Consider the following 18,594-nt stretch of genomic DNA (forward strand, 5'->3'; position numbering starts at 1 on the left):
TATAGTATAATATTATTTTTCATAGATTGAACATGCTTTTATTAAGTTAAGGTTCTAGTTCGGGGTTTTCCTAAAATCAAATTTTAATTTTTTATGATTGATTTTAGAAGAAATAGAATCATGTTAACTTTATATGGGGAATTAAACTAATAAAAGGAGTTCCAATATACAGTGTGATGAATATCATTTACTAAGACAAAAGTAGTCTTAATGTAAATACCATATTTATATTGATGCGTCTGTTTTTGAATTTACATTTAATCTTGAATTGTTAGCAGCTGAAAGTTTTTCTTGTGTTTTTGTTGGAATTCAGTGGGATTATTCCTGATTTAATACAATTTAAATCGGCACCAGTATCAAATAAGGCTATGGTATTCATTTTGAAATTTCTGAAAATACTAGATTTATTTTTAAAATGTATTTTCTAGAATTTATTCTCTTAAAACAAAAAGAAAATCTTCAGGAATTTTTTCAATATTTTGAACGTTTTGGGTTTCATCGTTTTCTGTTTCTGAGGAACTCTCAATATTTATATTTTGTAAGATTAGTTTTATTGCTTCAGTATTTTGAATCTGTTTTCTTTTAATTCTCTTATTTCTATTTTTATTTCTTATATCTTTTTGTAAGTCTTGGATTGTGATTCCTTTATCCTTTTTTCTTTTTTCTAATATTTCAATTAAGTCGTAAGTATTTTTTGAAGTACTTGGGGATTTTTATTTCTTCTTTGTCATTAAGAGATTTTAAAATTTTTTCTAAATATTCTTTTTGGATTGTTGGGTTTAATATTTTTCAATATATCAAAAGAAGTGATTGATCTCTGGTGAGCATATTGATTGTTTTTTTCAGAACACTACTAGTTATGAATTCATCAATTAATGATTCATCAGTATTGGTAGAGTATTCAGTTTCTGAGTTCCTTCAGAAGATCAATTAAGAGATTTGAAATTTTTATTTAATATTTCTTTTTCTAATTCTAATTCATTTAATTTCCTATTTAATCTACAATAATTTGCCGTATGACCTTTCTTATGGCACTATAAATTCAATATCTTTGAAGGATTTTTTGAATTCTTGTTTGTTATTTTAAATTTTCTAAATGGTTCTTCTTGGTTTTTATAAAATTCTCTTTCGGATTAAAATTATCTTTTTGATTTCTTCTAAAGTTTTTCTTATAGGGTTTTTTTTTATGTATTTTTTGACAATTTTCAGAGCATTTTGTTAGGTGATTATTAGTATTAATATCGAATTGTTACAAAAAGTTCCCAATTCTTGTTTTGTTCTTTTCATTTCCCATTTAATGTTTTTGTAACTTTAAATCTTGGCATATTTTTAGCCCTTCTTGTTGGGTTAGACTAATTAATTGACCATAAGTATATTCATTATATGCTATAATTGTTTTACCACGTTTTCTCTAATTTTATTTCTACCTACTCCTAGAAGAGTTGGTAAGCCGGCAAGGAATTTTCTTTCCAAAATGGTTGATTAGAATCTTCTCTAAGCATTTCTAGTTAAAAAAGATTTTTATACCATTGAAAATTACTTAATTTTTTACATTTCAGATTGATAGGAGTTCTGCATTTTTATCTTTTATGTGAAGATCCCCAATAAAATGTAATGAAACGTTAATAAAAGTTGCAACAGCATCTTGTTGCGGATTACCATTTTCATCTAGAATGGTATCCTTCTCATCTGTTTTTTTATAGAATTTTAAAATATCTTCTTGTTGTGGTTTGTAAGATAGTAATCCCACCAACCTTTTATTTGACCAGAGATCCAGCAAGAGAGAGCTCAGCAATAGTTTTATCTTGAGTTCCGATTTGGGTTTATAGGCATTTGCAGCCATAGTCATTTGTTGTAATAAATTCAGAATGTTGTATTCTGTCATACCATCTATATTCCAATTATAGACTGAAGATGCCTAAAAATTTGGTTGGGTCAATGGTTTAACTACTCCTAAATCAGGAGCAGGAATAATTTGTAGGGATTGATCCCAACTTATTTTATTGATTTTTTGAGAATTTTGGAATTGTTCGATAGTTTCACAATATCAGAATCTTGACTTAAAGTATTATTCTAGGGACCGATGAAGGTGAATCTGGAACAGTTTGATTCATTGTTTCATTAGAACCGCTGGTTGTTGCCATTATTCTACTTATTGATCTTGAATATTTTTTATAAATTCAGACTTATTATCTTGAATATTTTTTACACTAGGTTTAGATATTTGGTAAGGTTTAAAATGGGATTTTTAAGTTTAGTGTCAATGTTTTCAGGGTTTATTATCGGTTGCTTTTGTAAATATTTTTCTAATTGTCTAATTGCTTTCCTATAGTATTTAAATTAACATTGTGTGAAATTATTTTGGTGTTAATATTTTTTATATTAACCTTATCATTTTCTCCTGGATTTTTTTATCGGAATAGCTTCTATTGTTGATTTTGTATATTATTTTAATTCCTTGTAAAGGAGGATGATTAGATTGGATTGTCCTAGTATCGTTATTGTTTGCCATTCTTGTGTTTTATTTCTATTGTACGCGGGATTTATCTTTTAAAAGGGATATTTTAATGAATTTTGAGAGCATTTTTCAAACCAGTCAAAAAATAAAATATGTATTTTTTTTTTATAATTCTAAATTCTTCTGGAATACTTTTCTGAATTATAAGTGTTGGAAACCATCTTCTTTTTTCAATATTATGTTTGGCATAAAAATCATCGTAATATTTTTTTATTATTTTAAATTCTTTTCTATACATTTAATTCATTTGTAATGTTTTCTGTAATTGGCAGAAAATGTTGGACTAGTTGGTTCTTGATATGATTCTGAATTATGAAATGTTTTTGAGAGCTTTCCTTTTATTTTCGTATAGATTGGTCTAGGAATTCAGAGGCATAATCTACATTTCTTAAAACTGATTAGGTAAATCTGAAGTAGAATATCTAGGTTGTGTTTATAGGGAGAAATATTTTGACCGAAGGGATTTGTGTATTCTTCCTAGATCTATGGTATCTGTAATAGATGATTCATCGTATCTATTGCTACTCCCCAGATTTTCGTTATGGAAGTTTCTTTTCCATCTGCGTATTGAGTTATTTCTTTAGTTGTATTTGTTTCTAGGTGTCCATAGGTTCTGGATTAATAGCACCTTCTAAGATCCATTCTCCAGGTAGTGTATATCTTTCCATTGAATTGGTTTTGGAATTACAGTATGGATTTTCCTAAATCTGTTTGTAATTAGGGTCTCCTTTCTACTATGATATTTTACTTTTGTAGCAAAGGCAGAATTCATAGCCTGTGTAATGGATTCTAAAAATGACAGCAACCGGAATTGATCCTTTAAGCATATTATAATTATGAGTTTTTATTTGTAAGACTAAGGATTTTAAAAGTTTTTATCGTTTAGAGATACAGAGAAGTTAGGATAACAATCAAAAGAAATTGGTCCGGTACACAGACTGGATTCAACAGAACTTAATAATGAATCTCGAAATTTGTGAATCTGGCATCTCTTAAAATAGAAGGATGGAAGTATTTAATCCTTCCTTAGTTAAGGGTTTATTCCTACTTGAACTAAACCTATATGAATATATTTATAATTTTTATCTTTGTGTTTTTTGTAAGGAATTTTGAGATAATAAATTATTGTTTCAAAAGGTTTAGTAAGTTGTATATCTCTTCTTCTGTTTTAATCGTGAAACAGATTTAAATATTTGGAATCTGGAGTATTTGTAAATCTGATCTTATTATTCTAGGAATTTCCCGTTTCAATATGTTATAAAAATCTTCTAAATTATTTTTCGGCATTAATTATTTATTATATCATAAAAAGATGTACCAGCAGAGTTTAGAGAGGTAGATCTAGAGAAAATTGAATCCATAAATAAAAATTTTATCTTGAAATAAAATTTCTCTCTACAATCCTAAGCAATTCTTAGGGTTAACCGGACAGAATTTCCTAGCACAGAAATCCCATATGACGGCAATGCTTGCATCTGCAAAAACTCCTGAAGAAATGCAAGCTATATTAATGAAATTCTCACCAGGACCTTCAAGAAAGTCAGAATCCTCTGATGATTCGCTCAATTTAGAAGACGATGACCTCCTTGGACCAGACGACCCTGGACCGATTTTTGGAAATAGTGGAGTATAAATGCTTGTATAAATTCCTGTATTAGATTGTTGAGTATTGTATTTGTATTTGTATTTATGTACAGTTTCATGTGTTAAAAAAAAAAAATAAAAAAAAATAAAAAAAAAATAAAAATTCCGAAAATACCCCTAAAAAAGTCTATAAAAGGGGACTCACTCTCGGTATTAAGGTACCGAAACATTTTACTACTCTCTACCCACATCTCTCTTCTTCTCTTTCTCTCTCCCTCTCTCTCTTTACCACTCATTTCCAGATCAAAATTCCTTGAACCCATTTTCCAGAAATACCGAAACCCTTTCTCAGATCCAAATCCCTTTAAACATTATCCAGAAATCCGAAACCCTTTTGATTTGTATCTTTCATTTATGTAAAGATTTGATTCCAAAGGTTAGTAATAAAATTTTGTTTTTAATTCTGGTGTTCTTTCATATATATATATAAATACATTCATGGCTGGTTAAACCGCCTACTTCTTTAAGATTCGTGGAGTTCTTTGCAAAAGTATGCTCTGTATATAGACCCCTTAAAGGTTTATATACATCAGAAACTGGAGGAACCACAGCCTTAAAGAATTTTATTATTTTCCGCAAATTACTTTCTGCATATATTCGTGGATTTCCTTTAATAGGGAACCATCGTTGTTATTTTCTGAATTACTTTCTTTGTTACTTTCTGAATTATTTTCCTGGTGTATCATTCTCTGCCTATGGTATCAGAGCCACGGGGGGTGTGTGTTTATAGAAAATAAAATCTTTAATAAAAAATTAAGTCTAGAAATTTAAGATCTCTTGAGTGTTTTGCCTAAGAAAGTCTGGGTAGTAAGTCCTTTAAGGCCGTTAACCCTAAGAATTGCTTAGGATTGTAGAGAGAAATTTTATTTCAAGATAAAATTTTTATTTATGGATTCAATTTTCTCTAGATCTACCTCTCTAAACTCTGCTGGTACATCTTTTTATGATAATAATAAAATAATTAATGCCGAAGAAATAATTATAGAAGATTTTTATAAATCTATTGATAACTGGGAAATTCCTAGAATAAATAAAGATCAGATTTACAAATACTCCAGATTCCAAATATTTAAATCTGATTTCACGATTAAAACAGAAGAAAGAGATATACAACTTACTAAACCTTTTGAAACAATTAATTTATTATCTCAAAATTCCTTACAAAAAAACACAAAGATAAAAATTATAAATATATTCATATAGGTTTAGTTCAAGTAGGAATAAAACCCTTAACTAAGGAAGGATTAAATACTTCCATCCTTACTATTTTAAGAGATGCCAGATTCACAAATTTCGAAGATTCATTATTAAGTTCTGTTGAATCCAGTCTGTGTACCGGACCAATTTCTTTTGATTGTTATCCTAACTTCTCTGTATCTCTAAACGATAAAAACATTTTAAAATCCTTAGTCTTACAAATAAAAACTCATAATTATAATATGCTTAAAGGATCAATTCCGGTTGCTGTCATTTTTAGAATCCATTACAAGGCTATGAATTCTGCCTTTGCTACAAAAGTAAAATATCATAGTAAGAAAGGAGAAACCCTATTATTACAAACAGATTTAGGAAAATCCAATACTGTAATTCCAAAACCAATTCAATGGAAAGATATAACACTACCTGAAGAATGGATCTTAGAAGGTGCTATTAATCCAGAACCTATAGGACACATAGAAACAAATACTCAACTAAAAGAAATAACTCAATACGCAGATGGAAAAGTTAAACTCTCATTTAATCGAAAATCTGGTAGTAGCAATAGATACGATGAATCATCTATTACAGATACCATAGATCTAGGAAGAATATCACAAATCCCTTCGGTCATAAATATTTCTCCCTATAAAACACAACCTAGATATTCTACTTCAGATTTACCTAATTCAGTTTTAAGAAATGTAGATTATGCCTCTGAAATTCCTAGACCAATCTATACGAAAATAAAAGAAGAAAGCTCTCAAAAACAATTTCATAATTCAGAATCATATCAAGAACCAACTAGTCCAACATTTTCTGCAATTACAGAAAACATTACAAATGAATTAAATGTTATAGAAAAAGAATTATATATATATATATATATATATATATATATATATATATATATATATAATGTTAAATTCCCTTCAAACCTGAGAAAGAAGAACGAGAAAGGTCAGGGGAAGTTTCAGAAAAATCCTTACGCCTTTTTACATTTTAGATTTGTGATTGTGAAAGATCCGCCCGTCAGAATTTTAATCCGACTTCAGTACTGGATTCCTATCGACAAAGACTTCAACTGGACGTAAGTTTTACTACGTTTTGATATGATTTGAAATTATGATATTGTCAGAATCAGATATGATTCATATATGGTGTTCTTGACATAGTAGACATCGTATAATTGAAACCGGATTGAAGAACAGATGCCATATGGAATTATTATGATTTTTAGAATGGAATTGATTGAGATTTGATATCAGATTGGTATTGTTATTGATTATGAGATGTTAGGATTGATATCTGACTAATATTGTATTGCTGGGTATATTGAGTTTGTGCCGTTATGCCGTTGAAACATAATTTCATTTAGTTATGATTATATCCAGTATTGATTTAAGCGGTGTAGTGATATTATACTCCTCGATATTGTCAGTGCCAGATTGAGTATTGACAGGCTTTGAGTTCCAGACTTCGACAGAGCCAGAATTCAACGAATGAAAGGTATAAATCAATGTTAAACGGGAGATCGACTTGAGTCAGATTGGACTCGAGTTTCCCAAAAACCACATACTTTTGTTATTGCATTGACATTTCCAATTCTTGATATTGATATGCTTAGTTTATTGAGTTATAGCAGAGCAGGTGTCGAGTATAGGCTGATTTGCCTAGTCATTGGCTGATTGGCCAAGTCTTCGGCTGAGTCGCCAAGAAACTGGATGTTTGGTTATATCGATGTTGCTTAGGAGTTGATTCATTCCTATCGCCGATAGTCCAGGAACCGAGATCCCTAGATTAAAGATGAGTTGAGCCTGAGATGATGAGTCCAGAGTTGATTTACAGTTTATATCGATTCATGTCTTTCTGATTTGATACATGCTATTTATATCTGTTTCAGGCTTTTTTATTTGTTATACGATTGCATGTATTCATTTTTTATACTGGGATGCATTTCTCACCGGAGTTATCCGACTTTTGTCTTGTTTGTATGTGTGCATGACAACAGGTGGGACATGATCAGGGTCATGAAGAGAATAAGAGATTCAAGATTAGCGTGGAGATCCGGACTTAGAGTAGGTTGATTTTTCAGTACTTGATATAGTGACTGAACTTTAGTTTGCGATAAACATATGTTGTACAGGACTTGTAGTTTATGTTGATATTCATATCAGATTAATTCCATTATGTTTCCGCATCTGTATTTCAAAAAAAAAAAAAATTAGACTCAGATTAATTAAATCATCTTAATAATGATTAAGAAATGAATTAGGTTTGGGTCCCCACAAGGCCCAATAACACGCACGTAAAATATTTTGTTTTGGTACATTTTCAAAAATAATACCCGAACCCTCAAAAATTCCTCCATTTTGCTAAAAATCGTCTACCGGTTTAAAATATGGTTTAATATGTAAAAATATCTTTAAAATAATCATTTTATAAAATTACATAATAAATACACCATATATTAAATATTAAAATAATTATTTAATAAAACATTTTTCCTCAACTGTCACCGGTCTCGGTTTCTCGTTCGAACATCTCATGCTGCTAAAAGCCATATTTTATGCAGTCAAGTAAACCATGTCATATAATCATAAAATCATGTCGTGATCATGCACTTAATACATTAGAATAATAACTCAGACATTTTGATAAAACCTTAGATTTGCATACAGTCAGGTTACGTCATTGGAATTTCTAGACTTTACAATGTAAAACAAAATAACAGTACCTACACGATAACTTCCCTAAAATTTCATTTGGTTCTTTGTCGGTTGTGTCTATTTTGTCCATGGAACATTTCTTGGATTTACTAGTGTTTCATGGAGCCGACACTTCCTCGCACTTATATATGTGGCCTCTTTTTATGAGTATCCTACCCTATTATTCCTTTTATAAGCTAGAGAACCATTAAAAGTTCAATACTTAACCTCATTATATTGGTAGGCAACAACATTCATCGCCCTAGTAATGAGAAGGAAAGATTCCCGTGTTAGCTCAAGTTTTCATAATTTAATTGTCTCATCGAACCAAAATATTGGAATCTCCAATCAATCATGTTGGGTTTCCACTATGAGAACTTTATTTTGTAGGTTTTAAACATTTGCACACTTAAACTCTATTCAATACTTGCGTAATCGGATCTACCAAGTTACCATTTGATTTGACATAATATATTGATAAGGGTCATTTTAGCATATTTTATTATGTTATTTTTAATCCATTATTGTATAAGTTTAGGGTATCGATCCTGAATTTTTATTTTTTAATCACAATTTATGCATATTATTTGTCTCACATTTTTTGGTTGATTTGAAGGTAAACTTGATAAAAAAAGAAGGGAATTATTGGCAAAAGTACGCTTCTGACTGAAAAATAAATTCGAAGAGCTTGCGCTATGTGGGGGCCCGGACGCTAATAATGTTCTTAATCATCATTGGGACTAATTAATGAATTATAATAAACATGGCCTAAATTTTTTTTTTAAAATAATGCGGAACGTAGTGACATAAGAACATATATACATCTCAGTATATAAAAGTACAAGTCCTGTACCACATACATTTATTCAACTAAGGTTTAACATCTAAAGTCAAGTGTCCAACCCTATCTCTAATCCAAGTCCGGAGCTTCCACTCTAATCACGATATCTCTCTTCATCTTCGTGACCCTGAACCTGCCCCACCTGTTGTCATGTACACATACAGACAAGACAACAGCCGGATAATTCCGGTGAGAATATAATCCCAGTATAAATCAACGAAACATGCAATCATATAAACAAATATACAGCATGTAACAGGTAAAAACAATATGTATCAAAATCTGAAACATAATCAATCACATATTGTCGACAATGCTCATAACTCTACAATTCAGACTAGACTCAATCCTAGTCTAGGGATCCCGATTTCCAGATGTGGTATTCCTATATCGACCAACAGAAATATAAAAGACTCCAGTTCTATCCACGTCGATAAGGTATCGATCACCAGTAATAGAAGAAGCTATGATTCTATCCACATCGGTATAGTATCGATCACCAGTAATAGAAGAAACTCCAATTCTATCCACATCGATATGATATCGATCATCAGTAATAGAAGAGTTACAATTCTATCCACATCGATACGGTACCGATCACCAGTAATAGAAGAAGCTACATTTCTATCCACATCGATAGCCAATAATCCGGTGACAGACTTTGGCACTATCGCCAATACCCTATCTTGTAACATCGGGCAATGTGCCCGTGACTATCCCACCACTATCAGGCACTTCTGTCACAAGATTACTCTTCTAATACATGCTATCTATAAATCAAGGGAACAAGTACATCAATCAAATCAATGCAATATCAATGCAATAAAGTAAAGTATGTGATTTAAGGAAACTCAAGTCTAAACCAACTCAAGTCGATCTCTCAATACCACATTGACTTATACCTTTCGTTTGTAGTCACGGTCTGAAGCAATCTCAGTTCTGAACTCAAGAATGTCTTTGTAAATCTGAAATGATATACCGGGAATACTAATATCAATATTCCATTCTCAATTCAATACTGAATCTGGTTAATCTGGATTTAATTCAAATCAACGGTAGAACGACACAATCTCAGTATCCCCGTCAATACCATATCAACTGACATCAATTACAAATCATAACTCATATCTGATACAATCTGTAATCAATTCATAACTCAAATCTGTCCGATTTCAATTCAATATAATCAGAAATTCATAACAATCCCATAATCAGTCTCTTTTTCAATCTGACTTTGATTCTACGATGTCTAACATGTCCGGAACATCATATATGAATTATATCAAATTCCTACAACATCATATTTTCAAATGATACCAGAAATCAATAAAACTTACATCCATTAGTAGTTGTCGATACGAGGATCGCTGCACCGTGTCCGGATTTAAATTCTGATAACCGGTTCTCGTACAATAAAATTTCTAAAGAAAAGAAAGCTTAAAGATTCTCGGGAGGAATTCTCGATCTTCGTTGCTGAAATTATGAATTCAATTGACACTTTACCTAATATATATATCTCAAATGCATGCGTGACAAGTGTCCCCTCAAATTTCCATATTTGCACTTTAGTCCCTCAACTTTTCACTATTTGCAAATCGGCCCCCGCTCAATCTTTTAATTCAATTTCAATCCTATGGAATTGTAAAACCATGGAATATGACTCAACATTCCAATATTCATCAATTAAATAATCTCGGATTAAAATGATAAAATCTCAGGCCTTACACGCTATACCCGCCCCAGCGACGCAATATGAAACCATTGGCCTGTATTATTTACTTCCTTCTGTCGTGAATTTTTGGACGGGAATAAATGATATCAGCCCTAATAAACAGATGAGATTTTATTATTATTGAGAGAGAAGGAACAAAAGAAGGGCCGGAAGGAAGGAGAAGAGGGAGAGAATAGAACTCAACCTAAGAATAAGAACTTAATAAGTGTTATTTTTCTTTATTTGGGATTAAGAGGATCCTATCCCCAAATATTTATGTTGTGAATTCTTTTCGAAGATTGAATTTGGTTTAAGTATACTTGATTATGTTATTGATTTTTTTGCAACTTTGAAATATGATCAACTTCTAAAGGATTTTTATATGTTCTAATTGAGGCCGATAAGAGATTTTATAATATGATATGATAACATAATTCATGAATCTACAACTTGCATAGACATATGAGGTTGAATACATGTTGATAGCCATAGTCTAATAGGTCAAAATATAGAGGATTCCACGGTTGTTAATGTGATTGTAATTGTTAAATAACACAAGGAAACTTAGTTACTGCATTTTTTTAATTAGATTAATATAGCTCGACAGAGTATATTGATAGACTTGAGAATTCCATCAAAATCATGACTTAATAATGAAATTCAATCATTAGAAAAGATTCAGGGGTATGTGAACTAAGATTATAACAATTGTTTGTTTATTAATTTGATTTATATTATTTATATTGTGTTTGTTAAATTATTTTCTTTGACCTTCAATTTAAAGTATTAATTAATTCAATTTTAGTTTTAGTGAACTAAGGAATTGCGTTTAAGTTAAATTTGTCTAATCAATATCTGTGAGAACGATACTCGTACTTCATTCATTATATTATACCTTGACTCGTGCAATTGCGATTCATTCAAGCATAAACTTTTATTTTATTTTTATTGGAGATTTACTGTGCAAGAAAAGCTTGATCATATATAGAGATAATTCCATTTGAGATCAATTGTTACACTGTATTATATCTTCGACTAACATTTCGATTTACCATTGTGCATGTTGTTTTGTGCCCTTGAAATTGCCAATTAACTGGTACCATGAATCATTCTTGCTGGCACTTGACTTGTCCAACATGGAATATTCGCTAGAAAGTTGTGAAGTCATTCTACACCTTCTATAACTTTATCTAGTGCTATAAATTCAGATTCCATTGTGGATCTAGCGATAAAAGTTTGTTTTGATGATCTCCAAGAGTCTGCACCACCAACAATGCTAAAAACATAACCACTAGTAGATTTTGAGTCTTTTGTATTAGAAATCCAATTAACATCACTATATACTTCTAGCACCCAAGATATTTTATATAATGCAGTTCATACTCTAAGGTATGCCTTAAATATCTAATCACCCTTGTCAAAGTCTTCCAATGAGCATCACTAAAATTGCTCTTGATCGACTCAACTTATTTATCACACAAGCAATGTCTGTTCATGTGTAGTTTGTGATATACATAAGACTTCTAATCATTCTGAAGTATTCCAGTTGGGATACTGGCTCTGCATGATTTTTACCCAGATGGACGCTCACATCCATAGACGTCTTTACAGGACATGAGTCACAATCATTAAATGTCCTCAAGATAGTCTCAACATAGTGAGATTGGAATAAGACTGTTTCTTTTGAAGTTCTAGAGATTCTAATCCCTAGTATACATGTGAGCATATATTTCATATCAAAATGTTTTGTCAACATTTTCTTTGTTGTTTTGATCATAATTGATTACTCTCCATTATAAGCATGTCATATATATATAGACATGCTCTATATATATATATAGACATGCTATTACATAAGATTTTCGAGTGCATTTAATGTAAACATATTTGTCACACTCAATAATCTTAAAACCGTTTGACAACATTACTTTGTCAAAATTTTAATGTCTCTACTTGGGAGCTTGTTTAAATTCATATATAGACTTAATGAGTCGACACACATTTTTTCTTTGACCCGAACAATGTAACCTTCGGGTTGCTCGATATTTTTTTTCTTAAAGTTCACTATTAAGAATGTTGTTTTAACATCCATTTGGTGAATTTCAAGGTTTTGCTAAGATACAATTGCAATGAATATCCGAACGGAAGTTATCTTGACTGGTGAATATGTATTGAAAAAATCAAGGTCTTCTTTTTGTCTATATTTTTTAGCCACCAGCCCAGCCTTGTATTTTTCAATAGATCCATCAAATTTTTATTTTATTTTCAGCATCTATTTGCATCGCAAAGGTTTGGTATCTAGTGAAAGATCCAAGAGTTCCCAAGTATGGTTTTGAATAATGGAGACCATTTTTTTTACTGATGACTTCTTTCCAAGAAGGCGCTTCAGGACTAGACAAAACATCTTGTAAATTTTTGGTTCATTTTATAGCATGTAGTTGTGAAAATATGGACCGAAAGACTTCAAGATTCTAGTTCTTTTACTTCGCCTATGTTGCTCTTCTTTCAAAGAACTTTCTTTTGTTCCAGCATCCTCATTATAAGTATGTTCATCGATATGTGCAGAACTTTCATTTGCCATATATTTTTTTTCCCTAGAATTTTCTTCTTTCTTTTCTTTGTAAGGAAAAACATTTTCAATGAATATGGCATTCCTAGACTCAATTGTCATGCATTCAGTCAGTTCATATAAATAGTCAGCCGTCTTTGATCCAATTCTAACTTGTTTTGGATTTGGTATTTAACATTGGAAAAACACCTCCACACTTTCATGTATTTGTAGGAAGGTTTATGGTCTTTCAACAATTCGTATAGTGTTTTTATCAATTTTCTTGTGAGTTATCTTATTCAAAATATGATTACCTGATATTATTATTCCCCCAACAAGATTTGAGGTAATCTAGAATTTTTCAACGTGAAATTCATCATATCTTTCAAAGTTCACTTTTTTCTTTCTTCTTCAACATTAGATAAAGGTGAATATGGTGCAAAAGTTTTATGTATTATGCCAAAGAATTAACAAAACTCATCAAATTGTGCTCCATGTTCTCCTCCTCTATCACCACAAATCTTTTTTTATTTGTTTACTAAGTTGATTTTCAATTTCATTTATGTATGTTCTGAATGCATCAAATTATTCATCTTTGATTCTCAAAAGATATACATAACAATACCTCGTACAATCATCAATAAACATCATATAATACCATTTTCCTCCTCTAGTTTTCACAAATTTTAAATCACTAAGATCGGTGCGTATCAGTTCTAGAGGAGCTGTACATCTTTCAATAGAATGGAAAAGCGTTTTGGCCATTTTTAAACACGCATATTGGTTTTATATGTTGGAACAGTATTGTACTTATGCAAAAATTCCAAATCCATTAAACATCGCAGAGTATTTAAATTGCGAAAATTCCAAATCCACTAAACATCGCAGAATATTAAAATTGACATGTACTAATTGAACATGTCATAAATCAGAAGCACTTAAGAAAGTAAATATAATTATTAGTTTTATTGTTATCAAGATTGCGAAAAACCACCGTTACATTTAGTTTGAAGATGTTCTTATGTAGATATCTTTTCCCAATAAAATGATCATTCTTGTTCAATACAACTTTACTAGACTAAAAAACAATCATAAATCCATGTTTGACCAATGGTGATCTGACACTAGGTTCTTTCTTATATTTGGAACATGAAACACACCAAGGGTCACTTTCATCCCTAACAACTGACATCATTTTCAAGACCACATTTCCAAGCCCCAATATCTCTGAAGTAGCAAAATTTCCTATGAAAAGCTTTATCCAAGAAAGTGAGGTGTATGAGAACATATCTTTATCATAGCAAATGTGCTGGATATCACCTGTATCAATCTACCGCTCATGTGGGTTGTCCACCAAGTTTGTCCCAAAAATAATTGCAGCCAAATCAAGTTCAGAAAATCAAATGGCCCCTATTTTTTTTAACAATCTTTGCTTGCTCTTTCCCTTTCTTCAAACTTCTACAATATTTTGCCATGTGATTTGTTATTTTTTTGCAGTTATATAGGGATTTGCAGGCAATTATATTAAATTCGAGTCACAATAATTTGACCTCTGGATTTCTATACTAGCTCCACTATTTTCTTAAAATATTTTAATATAAAAACTGGTTAATTGGAGATGAATAAATTAGTTTCATGGGAAACAATGGAAAAAATATTGATATAATGTGTTTTTATTAGAGGTAATATCGTAGTATAGGGCCAATTTTCTTGAATAAAAAAGTAGGTCTCTTGTGAGACGGCCTCAATTATATTTATCTGTGAGACGAGTCAATTATGTCCATATTTACATTAATAAGTAATTTTTTGATATAAAAATTAATATTTTTCATGGGTGATCCAAATAAGATATCTTTATCACAAAATTGACTCGTGAGATTGTCTCACAAAATTTTTTATGATAAAAAATACTAATTTTATATCCCGACACATAAGATCATGCATGAATTCTGATAATAAATTATTTTAATGAGATAAACAATCAAATACAATTAAGTTTTTATAAGTTTACCTACACCATAGTAAAAGAAAAGGCAGGAGCGAAAAAGATAAAAAAATAGAGAAAGAGCAATATGAGTGCAATTATATTCAGAAAATTATGATGCAAAAATGTTTTTTGTTTGTCTTTGATCATGTATTTAAGGATATCAATTAGTATGGACATGTTTCATCAAAAGGGTGTCCAAAAGTCATATAAAATCCATGATGAGACATCATTTGGATGCAAAACATCATGAAAACTCGTAACTTTTTTTTTTTTTTTTATCAATAAGCGTCTCCAGGGGGCCGGGGCCTAGGAACCTCCTCATTGACATGAAAAAATTCCATGGCACAAAGAAGAGCCCAGGCACCTCCCCCGTGGCCTAGATTGTTCCAACACATGGGGAGACTGAGGCGCCCATTCTTGTTGCCTCAGCGCCTCCCCTGTCGCATGGAACAATCTTTTGAGTTTTCTCTTTTTTTTTTTTACCTAATTTTTATTCATTAAGCCTAAAAATATTCCAATAATCTCTCACATGAATGCACATGATAGAGTAAAAAAAAAATTATCACTTTAAGATAGGTGATTTTTGACTTTGAAACTTCTTTAGCATAGTAATGTCAGATTTACTAGGCCACGAGGTAAACATGATGTCTTGAAATTCTTGGTAGTTTGTATAAAACCAAATAACAGTACATAACTTCCCTACAATTTCCATTTTGTTCTTTATCGGCTGTGTACGTTTTGGTCATGGAAAATTTATTGGATTTATAAGTGTTTCGTTGAGTCGACCCATCCTCACACTTACATATACCCATCCTCACACTTACATATGCGATCTCTTTTTATGAGTATCCTATCATACTCCTATTTTTATAAGCTAAGGAACCATTAAAAGTTCAGCACTTATCCTCATTATATTGGTAGGTAACAACACAACACTCATCGTCCTAGGAATGAGAAAGAAATATTCCCATGTTAGCTCAAGTTTGTATAATTTAATTGTCGCATCGAACCAAAATATTGGGATCTCCAATAAAAAATATTAGGTTTTCACTATGAGAACTTTATTTTGTAGGTTTTAAACACATTCCTCTAGACAAGTTGCACACTTGAACTCTATTCAATGCTTCCGTAGGCTGATATGTCAAATTATTATTTGATTTGAGATAATATATATAGATAATTCCATTTGAGATCAATTGTCGTAGCGTATTATATCTTTGACGAATATGTCGATTTACCATTGTGCATGTTGTTTGGTGCCCTTGAAATTGCCAACTGACTGGCACAATGTATCATTATTGCTGGCACTGGACTTGTCCAAGAAGAATATCTGCTAGAAAGTTGTGAAGTCATTCAGCCTCTTCTACAGCTTTATTTATTGCTACAAATTCAGATTCCATTGTGGATGTAGAGATACAGGTTTGTTTTGATGATCTCCAAGAGACTGCACTACCACCAATGCTAAAAACATAATCACTAATGGATTATGAGTCTTTGGAGTCAGAAATCCCATCAACATTACTTTATCCTTCTAGCACCTATGATATTTTATATAATGCAATCCATACTTTAAGGTTTCCTTAAATATCTAATCACTCTTGTCAAAGTATTCAAATGAGCACCAATAGAATTTCTCGTGAATGGACTCAACTTATTTATCACACGAGTGATGTCCGATCGAGTATAGTTAGTGATACAAATAAGATTTCTAATAATTCTAGAGTATTATAGTTGCGATACTGGATCTCAATGATTTTATCCAAATGGATGCTCACGTCCATAAGCGCCTTTACAAGAGATGAGTCATAAACATTAAACTTCCTCAAGACAGTCTCAACATAGTGAGATTGGGATATGACTATTATTTTTGAAGTTCCAGAGATTTTAATCCCTAATATAACATTTGTGAACATTTTCTTTGTTTCTTTGATAATGTATTGATTACTCCCCATTTTACGCATGCTATATATATATATATATATATATATATATATATATATATATATATATATTACATAATATTTTTGAGTGCCTTTAATGTAAACATATTTGTCACATTCATTAATCTTAAAATCATTTTACAACATTACTTTGTCAAATTTCTAATTCCACTATCTGGGAGCTTGTTGAAGTCCATATATAGACTTAATGAGTCGACACACTTTTCTTTCTTGACCTGAACAATGTAACCTTCGGGTTTCTCTATATATATTTCTTCTTCAAGTTCAATATTAAAGAATGTTGTTTTAACATCCATTTGGTGTATTTCAATTTATGCAAAAATATAATTGCAATGAGTATCCGAATGGAAGTTATCTTGACTGGTGAATATGCATCGAAGAAATCAAGGCATTCCTTTTGTCTATATTTTTTAGCCACCGGTCTAGCTTTGTATTTTTCAACAAATCCATAAATTATTTATTTTATTTGCAGCATCTATTTGAATCTCAAAGGTTTTGCACCTGGTAGAAGATCCACTAGTTCTTAAGTATGATTTTGCATAATGGAGACCATTTTTTAATTGATTACTTATTTCCAGTAAGGTGCTTCAGGACTAGAGAAAACATCTTGTAAGTTTTTTGGTTCATTATACAACATACAGGTGTGGAAATCTGGACCAAAATACTTCAAGATTCTAGTACTTTTAGTTCGTCTATGTTTATCTTCTTTCGAAGAATCTCCTTTTGTTCTAATATCCTCATTATAAGTATGTTCATCGATATATGTAGAACTTTCACTCGCCATTTCTTTTTTTCTTTCCTATAATTTTCTTCTTTCCTTTTTTTGTAACGAAAAATAGTTTAAAAGAATATGGCGTTCCTAGACTCAATTGTCATGCATTCAATCATTTCAGACTTCCTACATTTATATACTATAAATCTACATGTATTACTATTTTGTGCAGATCCAATAAATATGCAGTCATTCGTCTTTGATCCAATTTTGACTTGTTTTGGATTTTGTATTTTAACATTGGCCAAGCATCTCCACACTTTAAAGTATTTGTAAGAAGTTTTATGATATTTCAACAATTCATATGGTTTTTTTTTTTCAATTTTCTAGTGAGATATCTTGTTCAAGATATAATTACCCGATAATATTACTCCCCCATAATACATTTTGGGGTAATCCGAGATTTATCAGCATGACATTCATCATATCTTTCAAGGTTTAATTTTTTCTTTCTTTAACACCATTAGATTAGGTGAATACGGTGTAATAGTTTGATGTATTATGCACAAGAATGAACAAAACTCATCAAATCATGCTCCATATTCTCCTCCTATAACACTGCAAATCTTTTTTTTACCAAATTAATTTTCAATTTCAGTTCTGTATGTTTTGAATGTATGAAGTGCTTCTTCTTTGCTTCTCAAAAGATATACTGAAGGATCGGTTTTGACACCCTTGAAGGTTCTTCAAATTCAATATTCTTCATA

The sequence above is a fragment of the Primulina eburnea genome, chromosome 8 (genome assembly GCF_022965805.1).
Source record: "Primulina eburnea isolate SZY01 chromosome 8, ASM2296580v1, whole genome shotgun sequence".
Classification (NCBI taxonomy): Eukaryota; Viridiplantae; Streptophyta; class Magnoliopsida; order Lamiales; family Gesneriaceae; genus Primulina; species Primulina eburnea.